General features: G+C 46.2%; 1 protein-coding gene across 3 annotated transcripts in view; it reads left to right on the plus strand.

The window, feature by feature from the left end:
* TNR (tenascin R) overlaps positions 1 to 19035 on the plus strand; it is a 306212-nt gene that overhangs the window by 149551 nt on the left and 137626 nt on the right. For all 3 annotated transcript variants that reach the window (XM_032778468.2, XM_075067917.1, XM_075067918.1), the window contains exon 2: positions 2866 to 2967. The gene's annotated coding sequence lies outside the window, so the exon portion shown is untranslated. The remainder of the gene's footprint in view (positions 1 to 2865; positions 2968 to 19035) is intronic.

Raw genomic sequence — 19035 nt, forward strand, 5'->3', positions numbered from 1 at the left:
AAGCCAGACATTAAAATTAATTAACTTTTTAATGGATTGCCAAATGAGCGCATGAAGGAAATGTGACGGATGTGTAATGTATTTAGAACTCAGTAAAGCCTTGCACAAGCTTTCTTGAATAATTCATTCCTAGGGGCTGTGGATGAGCCCTCTCCCATGGACTGAAAACTGGCTGGACCACCACAGATGCAGGGTAATGATGAACAGCAAAGCAGCAGGGGGTGGGGACTGGCTGGTGGGGTGCCACCACAGGGATGGCTGGCAGGCTGAGTTTTATTTAACATCATAATTAATGAGAGGGCAGGAAGGTGGTGAACAGGGCCTGTCTGAAGTGCTGCACAGCTGATGCTATATTGAGAGGTGTTGCAAAAACAGGAGAGGATAGAGGAATAATAGAAAGGGGCTAGAAATATAAAGAGGAAATAATGCAGCAAGATTCCATCTGCAAAATAAAAGCTAAATACATGGGAAATAATCCAGGGGCAAGGCTGTGATCCCGCTACTCACTTAGGAAGTGGCTGCTCACATGAGTAGTCCCACTGGAGGCAGTGGAAGTGCTCAGCCAGGGGGGTGACAATCTCGGCCCACTATTCATTAAGAGGCAGGTATATGCAGCAAGATTGAGTCAATAAAGCACAGCCTTGAGCAGGGGGTGCTTGGGAAGCACACCAACTCAGGAGCGCTCTAGGGAGTACAGGTGCTGGCCAAGCTCCCCTAGAGGCAACCTCTCCTTGTCCTCCTTTTTGGGGAGCATCCATGGGACATGCCTCTAAGGTTCTTTCCTGCTATGCCCACACAAGGAATGTCATAATCTAGACCTTCGAAAGTAGTAACATGGCAGCTACTTGTGGATGATAGTGGGCAGCAAATTGGATTCCATTGTGAGATGGTATCCAAACTCATGCCTTTTGGAGCATCATATTAGGAATGGCTTGTCATCAGAGTCTAGGGTCCAAATCCTTTCACATTGGTGGGGAAGATCAGTTCAGATCTCCAGATTCAAACCAATTCCCTCTGCTTTTCCTTTCAGTTTCAGGTCAGAGCCAAACTCAGAAGTCACCTCTTTACTGATTCAGGGTGCAATGTGGCAAAATCATAAACTGCTTGGATGAGATTTCTAGCCTCCTCCTCTCCCCCCCACCCATGCCCCGGTGAACTGTAATCTCACTAGGACAGTTCTTGAGCTAGCAGCACAGCTGAATCTGGCTCCAAACTTTCACCCACTCCGGGAGAGTACACAGAGGCCCCACGCCACAGAGCAGGCAGATGGCCTCTCTTCTGGATCCAGCACCAGTGACAGCAATTCTCCCCTGACGCGAGCTCTGCTCAGCACAGGGCAGGAAGTTATGGGTTGCTCTAGTCTAACCTACACCACTGGTATAAGGTCACAGAAGGACCCTACACCATTGGGGAACCAGTTTATCAGAGTGGATCTCTACCATGCACCTACCTCTTCTTCTTCCCTAGGTACACCCATTATGCTGGGGGTCAGTGGAGCAGCTGACTCAGGAGCTGGCTGTGCCTGCTTTACATCAGTGAGGCATACCCTTCCACCAGGGGGAATTCACCATTGCCCGTTTATGGCCAGAATCTACCCCTCTGCATCTCTTTAAAAGTGGAAGCAAGACTCAGGGAAATCTGGGTTCTGTCACTGACTCACTGTGTGAATTTGGGGAATTCATCTGCTTGCTCTGTGCCTCAGTTTTCCCACCTGCCACATGAGAATAACGGTATTTACATATGTCACAGAGGTGTTGTGCTGCTTAATTCATTAAAGTTTCTGAAAGCTGTAGGTGCCCAATTGCAAAGTAATTATATTACAGTATTAGAATGTAACAGGTTGTTTCCATTTCTAATTTCCATGACTCCACAGGAATCTGATCAGAGTAATCAGAATTATTTCATTGTTGCTGGGGGCAATGTACTGCAGCACAGTATATCTGGGATTCAGCATGAATATTCTGTGGGCAAGAGATGGTTTGGTCTTTGCTGAGTGGCAGTGATGCAGCAAAGCAGAAAGGTGTGGGGGAGAGATTCCATTCCTTCTGGCCTTCCAGTCCTTCCCAAGGGCAATGGTTCTCGACCAGGGGTACACGTAATCCCGGGGGGTACACAGCAGTGTTCCAGGGGGTGCACTGAGTCATCTAGATAGTCACCTTGTTTTACAACAGGCTACATAAAAAGCGCTAGTGAAGTCAATACAAACTAAAATTTCATACTATGACTTTATACTGCTCTATATACTATACTGAAATGTAAGTACAGTATTTATATTCCGATTGATTTATTTTATAATTGTATGGGAAAAATGAGAAAGTCAGCAACTGCTCAGTAATATAATGCTGTGACACTTTTGTATTTTTATGTCTGATTTTGTAAGCAAGTAGTTTTTAAGTGAGTTGAAACTTGGGGGTAGGCAAGACAAATCAGACTCCTGAAAGGGGCACAGTAGTCTAGAAAGGTTGAGAGCCACTGTGCTAGTCTTATTTTGAGACCAAGGGGTGTTGACTAACACCATGAAAAATCAGAACATGATTTTGATACTGTTATCCCCAGCTTGTAATAGCTGGGTACCTGATTACTGCCTCCAAACTGAAGGCTTTTACAGCCTTCTCTTTGATGATGAAATGCCATGTGATGGTACACCACTGCAGAGGACAATTCACCGACCTCTCCAAGGTGGATGGGAGCTTAAAGGGTTAACAGAGCAGGCAGGGAGGGACACAAGTCAATATGTGCCATCCTCCTGCTACAAGTGGGAAACAGGCTTGAAATGTGCATGTCACTGAAAGCTGGACTTCTCCACAAGTGCAAGTATCTGCCTTGAGAGGAAAAGGTAACACCCCTGTACTTTTCTCTCTACAGATCACTACAGCATCTTACCTCAATAAGGGGCTGCTTCCATTTGAGAGCTGGATCCAGGAGAGGGTGCTGAGAAAGGAAAAACCAAACCACCTACTCCAGCAGGTACCGGACCTTCTTACTTTGTGCTTTCCCCTCCCGCCCAAATCTCCAGCTTCTGGGTGGGGTTCATTGTCCCTTGGTGCCTTGCAGTGGGTGGTTCTGCAGATAGTCCAAGCAGAACTGAGCTTCATGCCTGGCTACCACAGACATAATGAAATGGCCTCAAATGGTACTTTCTTTATTGGACATCTCGCGAACTGGGGCTCTGGACCGATGGGGTCTGTAGCAGCTAGTACTAACCTTGTTTTTAATAATGTACTTCAGGAAGCTAGTGATTATGTGGCTGGTAATAAAAATGTATTCCTGTGCTCAGCGATGCCAGGGGTTTGTTCTTTATTCCCATAATACCTGAGCTCGGATGGGCCAGCACAAATCATTTTTTGAATTATTTACTAACCTAACCAAAAATTTCCAGTGCTTCAAAGCCCATAATAAAACATCTCTACGTCCCTTCAGCATCCGCCATAACTCTTTCTGATGTCAAAGGAAAACTCATGTTTCCTTTTTATTCCAAAAATTTCCAGATGTTCTCGTTTTTTTCCTTCATACAGAGCATAAAGAACCAGACAGTGCAAAACTCTTCTAAGAATGAGTTACTTATGCTGATATTTTATTCTTCTCAGCATTTCCCCCCTTCTGTCAGCTTTCCAAAGAGACTTTGCTCATGTTTATGAAAGAATAAAATGTCTGGGCCCAATACCCAACTGATGTAAAATGCCACCACTCCACTGAAGTCAGTTGAACAGCTCCTTAGTTGGTGTAAATTGCTACAACTCCAGTGACTTCCATTCCAAGGAACACCACCTGCATATCTGGCCCTCTGGATTTTTGGAAGGACACGTGGTCTAAAGGTTTCTTTCTGGACAGTCTGGGTAAAAAACATTCCTTGAAAAATCTCTAGAAATATTCCTTTTTTACATTTGTGAACCAATTATTTCAACATTTTTCATGAAAATGTATTAGTGTCTTTCAAAAAAACATCTTTAATGAACAGCGAATGAAAAAGGTCATAATCACGGCCAGACTTGCATCAGCTACAGTAATAAATCTGTTCAAGTTTTCGGGCAGCTGTCAAACTAATAAGCACAGGTACAAATTAGCCAGAAGAGTTTCTGATGTGAAGGAATGAATATAGCAAACACAACATCAGCATCATAAAGCAGCCATCGAGGTCATAGGTATTTTGTTACATAATCTCTGTTCTGTATGGGCATACTCCATGTTCTGATGCTGCAGTGACATCACACAACTTCATTTTGTTGGGGAAGAGCAGTATGTGATACTAACAAAATGCTGCCAAGCTGATAATGGCTTAGCAGATGGTAAATGCGGTTCCTATTACTGATCTGCTTGTCTATTGCCATTAAAAAAAATAAGCTGTGCCTGCATACTGTACATATAGCTAGTCTGTGCAAAAACACATGTATTGCTGCTACTCTTTCCTGTCTCTTATTTGTTGGTTTCATCTACCTGTTGCATCTTGTTGTAAACTCAGATTATAAGGTCCTTGGAGCAGGGACTCTGTTTTATTATCTATGAGTACACCCCCTAGCATAATGGGCCCTCAGTCTGGTTGGCACTTCTAGGTGCTGCTGTTATACAAATAATAAATAAGTGGTAAGAAACACCATAGCCCAGACCAGTGACAGAGCCAGGTTTTGCAATCAGGGGAGCAATGAGTCATTCATGGTGGCTGCTCATGGCTCACCTGGCAGCAGCATCTCCCATAGGTCATGCCCCAGCTTCCCACCCCGGGTATTGCAACCTGGCACATGGGGTTGCAGCACCATTCCCATTTGACCCATCATGCCCAAGGGGCGGCCAGGCCAAATTTGAATGAGTGGCGTCGCGACATGGTGCATAGCTGTGTGCCACGTCACAACACCCAGAGCAGGGAGCCAGGCTCAGCCCTGCGGGACAGCCACTGCTACTGCCAGGTGAGTGGAGGGCAGGTTCACTCTCCAGCCCCATGTGAAAAGGTGCCACACATACACCTAAAGGCCCCCCCTTAGCTCCACTAATGGCCCATGCCGTCAAAAGAAGCAATAGCCTCCAAGCCTCTGCTCTGAAGTATAAGTGGAAGATGAAGAGGAGGCCAGAGTTTCCTCTCTGATCACATGTATGGTAGAGAAGCTTTTCTCTATGTTTGTTGATGGCACTAGACTAGGTCATAAGATGTCTCGGTTTGATTCCCAGCTCTTCCACAGTGTGACGCTCTTAGGCAAGTCACTTAAAGCCTTGTGCTTCAGTTCCTCATCTGTGAAATTGGGATCATTGCACTTCCTGTGGCTGGCTTGTCAGATCTTTGGCACAGGGATTGTGTCTGTGTGTATACAGCATTTGCCACAGCAGGACCCTGATTTCAGTTGCAGCCCTTAGGTGCTACTCTATGAGAAAGAAATAATACCATGAAACAGATAGCTAGATTAAACTGGGCTTTCTTTTTGTTTGCTTTAAACAAATCCAGGTTTACAAATGCTCCCTAAAGAACCCCACTGGAGTTCTGGCCACTGAAATTACAGCGTGGATCTGTTTATCTTCCTTATACACAGTGCTGTGCTGGATTGCATTATTCTCTTTTTCCCAAATACAGCTCATGCATTTGTAGCTCATAGACTCATAGACTTCCTAGGACCCAGTTTCCCAGACAGACAGAGGCAAGCATCTGAGTTTCTTCTGTTGGTGGGAAGGGATTGACCTTCTGGGATTGACTTTATGCACAAATGCATTTGCACAGGCAAGCATGCCAGAGATTCACTACTGTCTGTCACAGTGGAGTCAGGAGTTAAGCAGACAGGAACATTCTGTGCATGTGTATTAGCAACTCTCATGTTAAAAGCAGTGAAATGGTCCATTTTCCCGTGATGAAACTCTGCAAGTACACGTGTCACCAGTGCAATAAGACAACCCTGGCAAAGGGCTGGTTTTCTTCCAGTACATCAGCAAGGAGAGTTTCGGTTCTGTAAGATGCCTGCTCTGAAAACAGGGCAAGTACAAAGATTCCCACCGAACTGACACAGCTGAACCAGTATCTAGCATCAGCTCAATGGAGTGTGGCTGTCCTCCCCATTCAACACTCCCCGTTCAAATGTCAGCATAGCAAAGCAGCATGTGAACAGCTGAGGTGAATGGCAATTATCTATATGCAGGACAGTAACACCGGTCACAGTGAATTCACATGCCTGGTTTTGGGAGTGAGAGCTGTGACGTACTTTTTAGCAAATTGCCCTGCTATGCTGATAACACTGGACAGAGAGAGCATAGATTCACAGTGGAAGCAGGATGCTGTGGGTGTAATGATGTCAATGCAGGATGTTGAAATACTCACAAAATGGGTGGACTGAATCCAGTTTACTGCCACAGTGTCTGCCAATCCTATGCCAGGCTAGAGATTATGGTGGGGCACCTAGCTGCTTTAGGCTCCTTTGAAATTCCTGACCACCCTGTTAATGAATTGTTTGCATGTTGTCTATACTCAGCGTCAGTCTTCTATAGCTTTGGCTAACAATCAGTCCAGCTCCTATAGCTTTGGCCAACAATCAGTCCCATGGGCATGGCACGGCTGTTTTGTCCACCAATAGGTCTCACCTCTTCTCATCTAACTTATCCCCATTCTGACATGTTTCTTCTTTGCAAGAACTTGTCACAATGAGTATAGTCATACATTTTCTGTGCATGCTGGCCAAATGATATCTTTCAACCATAAACTAGTTCTATACAGCTAACACTGAAACAGTCCTGCTAACAGGATGAGGGAAAATAAGATATAGGCAAGCCTTTATTAGCAATTGGTTGGGCTGGAAAGGAACAGGATATTCAGTGAATCACATTGTATGAGACAATAACTAAGCCTGACTTTCACACAAAACCAGAATCAAACTTGATTTGAAACCCTAAAACATTTAATTAACATGTTTTGAAGGGGGAATATAATAAGTCTTCAGCTATCTAAAGTGTTATAAAAAGGGGAGTGATCAGTTGTTCTACTTGTCCACTGTGGGTATGACAAGAAACAACTGGCTTGGTTTGCAGCAAATGAGATTTAGATTAGCTATCAGGAAAAACTCTAATGCTAAGGAATGTTAAGCACTGCAAGAGGTTCCCAGGGAGGTTGTGACATTGCTGTCATTGGAGGTTTTTAAGAACAGGTGAGACAAACACCTGTCAGGGATGGGCCAAGTGTACTTGGTGCTGGCTAAGGACGGGGGATGGAGCAGATGACCTCTTGAAGTTCCTTCCAGCCCAATATTTCTATGATTCTAAGGAGAACAGCAGCTTGGTTCTAAGCAGCTGAACTTATTATAACTGAAATTCCCAAAAAAGATCAGGTGCATAGCATGGAAGAGAGAAAATGTCCATGGAAACTGGGTGAAGATTAGCACTGGGGAAGGGCAGATAAAGCAGTTTGGGGTCTCCACCCTGTCTGCCTAGAGCCCCTCAATGCAGACAAAATGTGTTTGGGGCTCCACTGGAAATGGGTGGAACCAGGGAGTAGCTCAGGGGTTCTCAAACTGGGTGTCGGGACCCCTCAGGGGGTCTCGAGGTTATTACATGGGGGGTCGCGAGCTGTCAGCCTCCACTCCAAACCCCACTTCACCTCCAGCATTTATAATGGTGTTAAATATATTTAAAAAGTGTTTTTAATGTATAAGGGAGGGGGCCTCACTCAGAGGCTTGCTGTGTGAAAGGAGTCACCAGTACAAAAGATGAGAACCACTGGAGTAGCTGCTCTCTGTAGCATGCTCTCTGCACAGTCTCGGTGGGGGAGCTACAGGCAGCATACCACAGGGCTGTCTCTTCTGGGGCCTGATCCAAAGCCTACTATACTCAATGCGAGGCTCCCATTGATTGCAGTAGGCGTTGGAGCAGGCTCTCTCTCTGTGGCGTCAAACGGGGCCTGCACAGACTTCAGCTCTGCAGTCTGCCCTAGGGTGACCAGATGTCCTGATTTTATAGGGACAGTCCTGATTTTTGGGTCTTTTTCTTATATAGGCTCCTATCACTCCCCATCCCCTGTCCGAATTTTTCATACTTGCTGTCTGGTCACCCCAGACTCTGCCCAGAGAGCCAATGGGGAGTGAGCTAGAGGTCATTCACCAGTCAATGCAAGTAGTGCAGGCCACACCTTCTGCCTCAGCTGCCAGCCCTTCTTATATGAGGTCTGATACAATGAAGAGAACTGCCCAGAATTTGCTGCACAAGTTTTCTCCTCCACACATTGTGTCAGCACTGTGCCTTTCAACATCTTCCATTTACACTGTGGATCTATGCTGCACGCTGTGGAAAGCAGGCTTGTTGCCAGCGGTAGCATAAGGCGTTCTGCTCAAAAGCACGCCCCAGGTAGGAAAGATGGTTCCAAGAGGGTACATGGAATTGTGGTGATGGTAATGCAAATGGTTACAGCAGCACCATCAGCAATGAGCAGCTGCAAAGGGTGTGTGATTAAACTCTAATTGAGCCGTTGTTGGGGACAATAGAATTATGATGTGTGGGCGGGCTCCTGCAGACTGTAATAGACAAATGAATCAAAAGAGTAGCACTGTAATGGAAGCACTTCTAACTGTAATCAAGGCGATAATGAAAAGAATGGGGCTGTAATGGAGGTGCTGGCTGCAGTAGAAATGACAATTAAGATAATAGTATTTTAGCAGAGGAGATGCTGTGCTTCTCACTGTGCTAGAGGAATGGCTGAAGGGACTGGATGGAACAGCGATAGGGATGCTGACGACTGTGGAGGAGCAGGTCATCATGATCATAAAATCTGCACTGGAGATAAATCTGGGGATAATGGAAGTGTAATGGAGATAATTATGACTGTAATAGAGGCGGAGACGATGGAATTGTAATAGAGGGGTGTTGGTGAAGATGGTGGCAGTGACGTGGACGGGATGATCTTTGTCACAGAGATAACGGTGATGAAGATACCGGGCTAGATCTTCAGCTAGTGTAAATCTGCAGATCTCCACTGACTTCAGTGTCACTTGCCATTAGCTAATAATGTGGCCTGTGGAAGAGAGGTTGACTGATGAAGGATGTGATCATGAAAGACAATAAATCTGTAATGGAAAAATAATTGAAGTATGAAAATCAGGATGGAGATAATTAGGACTCTAATAAAGCTGGTGATGATGGTGAAGATAAGTGAATTATCTAATGGGGACAATGAAGATAACTGAGTTGTAATGCTGTGCTGCTGCTGCTAACAGAGGTGACGGAGATATGGAATTGGCTGGGTGGAGATGCAGATATAAAAACTGTAAAGGGCATAATTATGACTGTAACAGGGGTAGTAATAAAGATAATGGAATGGTAATTGAGGAGGTGGTAGTTATAGAGAAGGAGGTGCAGATAACTATAGTAAAGAAGATAATAGATTGGAATGGAGTTGTTGTTCCAGGTAATGGGGTACTAATGGAGATGATTCGAAGAGGGAATGGAGGTATAATGAGGTAATGACTGTCGTAGTAGAAACGATGATTGTTGTTATGAAAGAAATGAGGACAGTGATGCAAGTGTTACCAAAATGTCGGGTCCGCCTAGCTGAGAGTCAATGACAGCCAGACAGGGATAAGGAAAGATTGCTTTATTCTGCAGAAGAAAGGAGAATTTTGTACCTTGGTACAAAGAACTCTACTCCGTACAAAAACCAAGAATCTTTTATACATACACACTCATAGGCTTCAGTCGCGTTAGCATTTGATTGGTGGTTAGCAAACCCTGCACTTCTGCAATCTGCTCAGCAAAAACCGGCTTAGGACCAGCTTCAACTGCCTCAAGACCGATAAGGGAAGACAGTTCAAAAGTTCAGGCTACTGTGTCTATGAGGTGTCCAATTTCCCCTAATGGTTGCCAGCTATTATTAGGCTACTAGCTGTTCGGGGGTCACTGCTGACTGTCACAGTCCCCCCTTCAGTCCTGATAATCCAAATTGTCAGGCCCGATACGCAATTTCCGATCAAGCTGGAGGGAGAGATATTGTGTTCTCCTATGGACAGTAGAGCCCTTAGTAACAGCACTACACAAACATTTTGCACATGGCAACATTACCCAAACAACACATAGAAAGAAAATAATCCATTTGACAATTTTACGGAAAAGGCCAGTAAACCATGACCCAAGGTCTGGGAGGAGGTCCTCAAAATTAAGAGTATGGTCAAGAGATACAGCTGAAAACAACAGCTGCATCCTTGATGGCCTGCAAATCCTCCTCAATTAAACCAGAGCGATTAATATAAAAACAGCATCTTTCCCCAATGCAGCCCCCCCTACTTCAGCATTCATGGCATCTAGCACACGCCTATTTGTGTTTCTTCTGCTATGTCATCGATTTCTCATTGTAACTTTTGGAAAGCATCCAAGGAGGCATTAGCTGCTTTTTCAATTTCTGCAGAAATGTTTACCACTCCCTTTCCAGCTCCGCTACCCCTAGTCCAGGAATAAGTCTACGTAAAAAGGAATGAAATTCCGTTTGCCTGATTACTAGGGGTTTTTTGGCACGTTTAACCCAAGCCCCTTTCAAGGGTGTGAAGAGCTTGTAAGAATAAGTCCCCAGGTTGAGGATTTGGCGTGAGCCCAGTGTGGTGTTTACTTGAACATCTGGTAATACTCTGGCCACACCACACCAGCCATGCCAAGCTGGTAGGAGAGCTTTATAAGCATTATGGCCACAAATAAAATATAGACCAGGGCTCTGTAAATAAAAGATGAGGGAGATTTCTGCTACTCGGTGGCGCCAATCTACCCTAACATCTCGATGTTTGGAGTTGCCAAATATCCAGCCCGGTTTAAGATACCCCCACAGTATGTAACAGCAAACAAGTGTGATGTAAAGCTTAGTAGCGCCCCAAGGCATTTAGAAATTGTCAGAGGAGATGTCCATACAATATGCATAGGTCTCATTTATGGGACCCAAGGGAAGGAATGAAGGAAACCACTCCCCTTGATAACGTTCGCCTGTCAATTTCGCAATATAGGCCTTTTGAAACTGGGAAGGAGGTCTCTGGATGTCTACACCAATTTTTAAGGGGTAAAAGATTCCATTTATAACACTAAACCTAAGGTTTGATCGCAGGCTTCTAAGGGGATGTAACCCAGTTCCTTCCCGGTTCCGTCAACAGCCTCAAAACAGCTTCAAGGATATCGAAGATAGGGACCCCTTGGGCCTCCCAACTATGATGCCAAACCTCAGACGTTTTCCCATACTTATCGAACTGGTATTCTCCTTTCCACCACCACTCAGCTTTCCACACCACTTGTAGGGAGAGAGTTTCAGAGAGATTTAAAGGTACAGCCCACAGTCCTATTAATTCCTCAGAAAAAGTTCAGTGACACAACCAACAGTCAGACAAGTGTACAAAAGTGGCCAGTCGCTGAAGAGGTTTAGCCGCTGGGTGCGGGTTAGCTTGTACAAGGGGCAGGCTCAGAAATAATAGCCACCGCAGCACCGTCTGAGAACCCATAGTCACAAAGTCTCAGGATTTTGTTCGTCAGAACAAAAGCTTTAGTCCCTCTAGAGGTTCAGTTTTCCAGGTATCATCTGCTTCTGGCTCTTCCGGGTCACGGTGGGAAGAGCTGGCAGTGCTCCCTCAAAGTCTGAGGTCGTCTGCTTCTGGCCCCGGCCTAGGGGCTAGCTTGATTCGGGTGTGGTGGATCCAGGTATCCCATTCCCTTGCTCGAATTGCAGTGTGGGAGATAAGAAGGACTTGAAAAGGGCCAGCCCACTGGGGTTGGAGAGGTTCGATTTTCCTTTCTTTTACATAGACCCAATCCCCTGGCTGGATCCGGTGAGCAGGTACATCAGCGGGTAAGGTCTGAAATTGGGCTGCATACCTGATCAGGAGAACAAACCAGGACATCATCCACATACAAGAGATAAGTGGACCCACCAGGTAGCTTAATATTAGCTAAATCGCGTGTCAGGATAGAGGAGAAAATGGTTGGCGATTCAACATATCCTTGTGGTAGCCGAGTCCAGGTCAGCTGTTCTGCCCTCCCGGTCTCTGGATCCGTCCATGTAAATGCAAAGATATCCCAACTGTCTTGACCTAGGGGAATACTGAAAAAGGCATTACGCAAGTCTATTACCGAATAGCAAGTAGTACCTGCTGGAATGGCAGTCAGGATAGTGTGAGGGTTAGGCACCACGTTGTGTCTAGCCTGAAAGATTTTATTCACTGCACGCAAGTCCTGGACAAATCGGTATACAGGTTTTCCCTCTGGATCTGTGTCAGGTTTTCTGACTGGCCGAATGGGGGTGTTGAAAGGAGACTTGGTGCAAACTAGCACTCCCAACCGCAGGAATGTGGTGATAAGGTTCCGGAGGCCTAGCAGAGCTTCTTGGGGAATGGGATACTGACGAATTCGAGGAATTACAATGCCTGGCTTCAAGGTTATATGCACTGGTTCTGTCCAGAGAGTGCCCAAGTCTGTTTTTAAAGTGCCCCATAAGGAGGCTTTTACCTCCTGTCTGAGTCACTTGGGTAGGATCGAGTCCTCTGAAGCCTGGGTCAGAACAGCACACAGCTGGGGAAGTTGGTTTTGAGATAACTGGAGGACGATCCTGTCATCTGAAAAAAAGATCTGAGCATGCAATTTACACAATAGGTCTCTTCCCAAGAGGTTAACTGGGGAATCCGGAGCTAGCAAAAAGGCATGGGAGGTGGAGACACCAGAAATTTCCACAGTAGCCTCCTGCAACACAGAACAGTCAAATGGCTTTCCGTAGAGGGTTTCCGCTGAGACCCACCCATCCCCTTTTCTGGTACTCAAATAGAGAATTAAACAGAAAGAAGGAGGGAATAATGGTCTAACCCAAAAAATCCAAGCCAGCAATCTCTGCTTACACTGACTGCTACAGGGGACGGAACAGAAGGATCTCAATATGACCTCAGGGCTTCCTCGCACGCTATGCCTTCCACCCTGAGGAATTACGAACAAGAAGTTCAGTTCCGCCCACACACCTAACACCCAAAGGTATAAGACAGAAATACAGTAACCAGGTAACCAGAATATAACTAGAACCTGGGAAGAGTTTCCTTATCCTATTAGCAGCAGAGAATCCAGTGGCACCTTATAGACTAACAGACGTTTTGGAGCATGAGCTTTCGTGGGTGATTACCCACTTCGTCGGATCCTATTAGGGCTCACCTTATCAGAGCACGAACCCCAGGGGCCGTGGTGAAGTGAGGAAGAGGGGCTAAGCACCCCAGTGGCACCACTCCTAGTTCACCGCAACTGTCCAGAGTCCGATGTCCGAGCTAGGAGGGTCCCATCTGGGGTCGCCAGAAACTGTTACCGAAATGTCGAGGCCGCCTAGCTGAGAGCCAATGACAGCCAGAAAGGGATAAGGAAAGGTTGTTTTATTCTGCAGAAGAAAGGAGAGTTTTGTACCTTGGTACAAAGACTCTACTCCATACAAAAACCAAGAATCTTTTATACACACTCACACATAGGCTTCGGTCTTGTTGGCATTTGATTGGTGGTTAGCAAACCTTGCACTTATGCAATCTGCTCAGCAAAAACTGGCTTAGGACCAACTTCAACTGCCTCAAGACCGATAAGGGAAGACAGTTCAAAAGTTCAGGCTACTGTGTCCGTGAGGTGTCTAATTTCCCCTATTGGGTGCCAGCTATTATAAGGCTACTAGCTGTTCGGGGGTTGCTGCTGACTGTCACACAAGTGAGGATTATGATGCTTATGCTTCATGATAAGTGATGGCAGAGGCGACCATGAGGCTAATGAAGAATGGATGCACTGAAGCTGTCAGTTTCTGAAACAAAAGTGAAACTGAGATAAAGATGGGGCGGGGGAGACTGTATAACTGGAAACACAACAGAAGTCCAGATCATTGTAGTGCTCTTTAGAGCTGTACCAGCGGAGGAAGTATGTAACAGATGTGACTGCTGGCAGGACACATTAAGTGACCCAGGTGGCTGTTGTAGTGCTTTGTGCGCTAAGGGTATGCTGCCCTTCAGAGCCTGGAGCCCAGCAAGGATGAGGCACTGGGAGGGCTTTGCTAAGGACTGGAGTGGGAGGCTTGTGGTGATAACAGTGATGATAATGAAGATGGGCAGTGGAAATGCAAAACGTGATGGGAAAGGACGGCAGGAGATTGCGGATGACTGCAGTGAAGAGGAGGATGGCTGTAACTAGTCAGTGATGATGGGACACAGATCCTTCTCATAGAAGTAGTGATGATGTTTGGTGACAGGGTTGCAGTTTAACATTCCAAAAGTTGATCAGTGACTGAACGGGATAGAAATGTGTGTAAAAGTCAAGAAATTAATGGGAATACAAGTATTTCAGTGGTGGTAATGATTCAGATAATGGTTTTAGTAATTCACCTCTATGGAGGAAGAATATGTTAGTCTATCTCGGTTGGAAATATCATACCAAAATTAACCTTCACAATAACATTTGTAGAAGTCCAGGTACACTAACCCACAGCATGGGGATTGCCACAAGGATTGTGCATTGGGAAGCCACCTCTGGGTAGGCATATCCATGGCCCTAGGAAGCCACAGATGAAGCGACATGGATGGGCCATGTTTTTCAAAGGTCGTAGTATCTCTGATGCTTACTCTTAATGGGGATCTGGGAAAAGACCATCTGTTTTCCTCTTCCGGACCAAGGAAAGAAAAATAATGTGATTGTGGGTTGATACAGGAAGAGAAATTAAGAGGGGCAGCAGAAGAATGACAATCTTCAAATGGAGAAGTGGGTTACAGCATAAACTCAGGGTACCAAAGTCCTGATGTCGTCAGAATGATTCTCAAGTGGGCAAAAAATAACCCCCAGAATAATGCAGAAAGAGCTCTGCTCTCCTCTGTACGGGTCCTGACTATACCATCATAGTATCTGAGCACTTGTTTCATTTGAACATCAAATTACACCCAAGATATAGAAATGAACTGCTTTGTTCCTAGATACCAAGGTTTTGAACCTACACCGTAGAACACCCAGCATCTATATTATACTTAGGGAATAAACATTAGCCCTGAAGAAGCTATTTGTGGGTTCCAACATAGGAAGGAAACTCTTGCTATTTTCTCCTGGCCTCAGCTTTAGCACAGTCACTAATCCAGCCTGTAAAGTGTGTGTATTATTATTCCATAGCTTGTGTGGAAGGGTGTATTTATTCTCTAAGTGCTGGCTCATGCCACGTGAGTTTTGCTAAGATAAAAGGGCTCCAAGCATAAGTATTTTAGGCCAACTGCATCAGTGTCAAGTGCCTAAGGCAGAGCAAGTCTCCTCTCTCCCTTCTCAAGCATCCCTGATGTGCTGGGAGCTCTCCCCTCCCTTGTATGTATAGTTTGGAGGTTGTTCTTCAAGGATTATTTTTCCTGCCTCTGCAAGACAGCAGAGGAACTGAAACTGCCCCCAGCACAGCTCTCCTACAACCCCACATGACTCTCCATTGCTGCTAGACACACTGGCCAACATCATCACATGCAGGGGCCTTTCAGGTTAAGTTGCTGGCTTCATATTTAGGCTCCTAAATAAGCAGTCTGGTTTTCAGAGGTGCTGAGCATCTGCTGCTTCCTCTAAACCAACTGGAGTCAGAGGTGCTGGGCAGCAGGTTTAAAACAAATAAAAGGAAGTTCTTCTTCACACAGCGCACAGTCTACCTGTGGAACTCCTTGCCTGAGGAGGTTGTGAAGGCTAAGACTATAACAGGGTTTAAAAGAGAACTAGATAAATTCATGGAAGTTAAGTCCATTAATGGCTATTAGCCAGGATGGGTAAGGAATGGCGTCCCTAGCGTCTGATTGTCAGAAGGCGGAGATGGATGGCAAGAGAGAGATCACTTACTTAATCATTACCCGTTAGGTTCACTCCCTCTGGAGCACCTGGCATTGGCCTGTTGGCAGAAAGGATACTGGACTGGATGGATCTTTGATCTGATGCAGTATGGCCAATGCCTCTTTAAACATCTGAACTCCAGTAATGGGACAGGTGGAGGAGTGGTTCTGACACAGCTTTATTACTTTCTGTCCCTTAAGCACACCTTTCCCTGCTCTACCGTTACCCAGGCAGAAGAGTGAGCTTCCTGCAGGTCATTTTGGCAATAGTAGTTCTTACAGCCTTAACAATGGTCACAAATACCCACCAGCAAACCCCTTATGGATCAGCTTCATTTGGCACTGATGGCACTGGAAAGACTCAACGACTACAAGAGTGGTTAGATCAGGCCCTATGGTACAATTCTGCATCTCTTAGTCAATGGGATTACTTCTATGACTAAGGACTATTTGTCTGAGTAAGGATTGCAAGATCAGGCCTTATAGTTGTATACCTGATCCAGAGAGGGGGAAGTAACTAGCAGCAGCCAGCTGCAGTCTGGGGTGGATGGTAGCATGTGATATGAACACTCATTTGACCATTTCACGCAGAGCTCACTGAACATTTCTGTCTGCCTGCTGGGAGGAAATATTTTAATGTGCAGAGGTTTAAGGGCTGTCTACACACGCCTGAGGAGAAGAAGAAGAAATGTCCTTTAATGCTCAGGCAACTGTGAAATAAAGAATGGAAGATAAGAGCTAACAAAAATCAATGAAATGGAGAAAAACTGGAAAGAGAAGGATAGAGTATATTGCACTTTCCTCAAAGATAACCTAGGAACATACTTTATCACCAAATGTTCATTTGCAGTCACAGAAGGGACTTGATTATTTTTAAATCAGTTCTGAAACAAAAAACAAAACAAAACAAAACAAAAAAAAGTGAAGTCAAAATAACCTAGCATACCAAAGGACAAAGTAACTGGAAGTTCATTTGCTGGCCAGTTGCCACCTAAAACTTTGATGTAAAGAGGGGGAAAAAAATTTGCAACAAATCTCCCAAAAACATAGGAGAAAAAAAACCCTGCCCAAGTTCAGAAGCAATTTAAACATAGATACCATAGTAAGTAGCACACTTTATCACATGGTCCTGCTCCCACTGAAGGCAACAAAAAAAGCCCATCAGAGTCAATGGTGCAGGATCAGGTCCTAAAAATTAATAGCCACATTTGTGGGCACTGTAGAATACTCAAAATGGAAGGCAGGGCAGATCTTAGAGTCATGGTTTAATTTAACAAGGTGATAATATTGATCCTGGCAGGGATGTTTGGATCGGGGGGAGGGGGAGTGTCTTCCAATTCCTTCATTATAGATATTCGGACTAGCCATGACCCTGGCGCTAAACTTGGCCACAGTCTGTGATGTCCACATTGGCTTGCAACTGGGATGAGCACAGAACCCTGAAAAAGGAGCCAGGCGTCTTCTGATTGCAAAAAAAAAGAGAACCCCAGAGCCTGAGCCAGTGCCTCTTGAAGTCATAGGAGAGGATCCCATTGACTGCAGTGGATCTTGGATGAGGCCCATAAAGAAAGAGGGCCTTTCCCAGCAACACCTCATGACAGGGAGCACAGCTGTGTCAAGTGAGCGGACCAGGCCAGCAGGAGAAAAAAGCCGATACAGAGATGAACACATTGTGCCCATAAGTATCCCCTTTAAAAGTGTTTCAAGCAGTGGTGGCTCCAGCAGCACAGGGCCGAGCGTCAGAGCCTGTGAATGGCGGATTTCCTGTCAAACCACCACAGCAACAGGCAGCAAGAGCAGGGCCCAGGCAATCTCTCACTACTGGCCAATCGTGAAGAGTGGGCCAGAATGAAGTGAAACAAGACCCTGGACGCTCACAGGGGGAGGTGCTGTGCTGAGAGTGAAACTAAACAATGACCAGCTGCTGGAGGGGGCGGGGCATAAGTTAATCAGCAGGAGAGAGGATTTTGAACTTGCCATGTGACTCTCGTGCTGTTAGCTGGCTTGACAAGTCTAGGTTTCAATTATAATAAATATAATACTGAGCTCTTCAATAGCCCATTTCAGCAGTAGGTGCTAAAGCGCTTTACAAAGGAGCTCGCTATCATTGTCCCTCTTTTACACATGGGGAAACTGAGGCAAAGGCGCTTGCCTACAGTCACTCAGCAAGCCAGAGCCAGGCCTCCTGAATACTCGTCTGCTGTGCTAGCCACTAACCCACACTGCCTCCCATCAGTATCAGTGCTTTGCCATCCACGTAAGGGTTGTAGCTCTCTGTATGTGCTTCTACCTAGTCCACAGTTGCCTGCCATTAGTAACTCCATGTGAGCCAAATTACATCCATCCATCATCACTTCCTGCCTTGCTCCACATCTGTTTCATCAGCCACTGGAATGAGGATATCCACCAGCACACTTCCAGTAGCTGGGAGCAGACTAGGGTTACCATCTGTCCCTAATTGGGCGGGATAGTCCCAAAATGGACATTTCAAGTCCTGGTCCCAGCCTGAATGACTCTGGGACAAATGCTGTCCTGGATTCCCTGCGGCACATCTCCACACCTGACCAAGGCTCGGGGTGGTGCAAGCCTCTTCCCAGAGAGAGGGGCCTTAGCTCCACCTTATCACAAGGCCCCGCCCCAGGTCAGAAGCTGAAGTGAAACAGTGGTAAGCACCGCCCAGGAGCCCTGGACCCTCCACCTGTCCTGGGCAGGGACATGGGCCAGGACAGCTCTGGGGGCCCCCCCCCTCCTGCTCTCCCAGGGCAGGTGGAGAGTCTGTGGTGCCCCCTCAGTAGCCCAGGCTTCCTGGGTGACTCTTATCACTAGCCAGTGTCTTACCTAGCCAGGGCAGGGTCTCAGGGGGAAGAGGCGGAGCAGGGGGCAGGGCTCCTGCCTGCATCCCATTTCTCCATTTTGAAAAGGTGGTCACCATAAGGCAGACAAGCACACCTACCCTCCAGTTGTGCCTTGTACCATGGAGCCTCTGCAGGGATTATAAGCTAGGGGAAGAGGCGGTGAAGGGCTCTTTCCTTGGGCCAGGCCCCCTTTCTGGCTGCCCAGTCTCCCCATGTTGCCTGTGCTTATGGTCTGTACACAGAGCCGGCTCTAGGTTTTTTGCTGCCCCAAACAAAAAAAATTTTGGCTGCCCCCGGTCCCAGCCCTGAGCTCCCCCCGGCAACCCCCTGCTGCCCCAGCCCTGGGCTCTCCCCCCACTCACCCACACTGCCCCAGTGCTAGGCTTCCCCCTCCCCCCCACTAGTGCCTTCCCCCC

Source organism: Chelonoidis abingdonii, chromosome 7 (assembly GCF_003597395.2).
Source record: "Chelonoidis abingdonii isolate Lonesome George chromosome 7, CheloAbing_2.0, whole genome shotgun sequence".
In the NCBI taxonomy this organism is placed as follows: domain Eukaryota; kingdom Metazoa; phylum Chordata; order Testudines; family Testudinidae; genus Chelonoidis; species Chelonoidis abingdonii.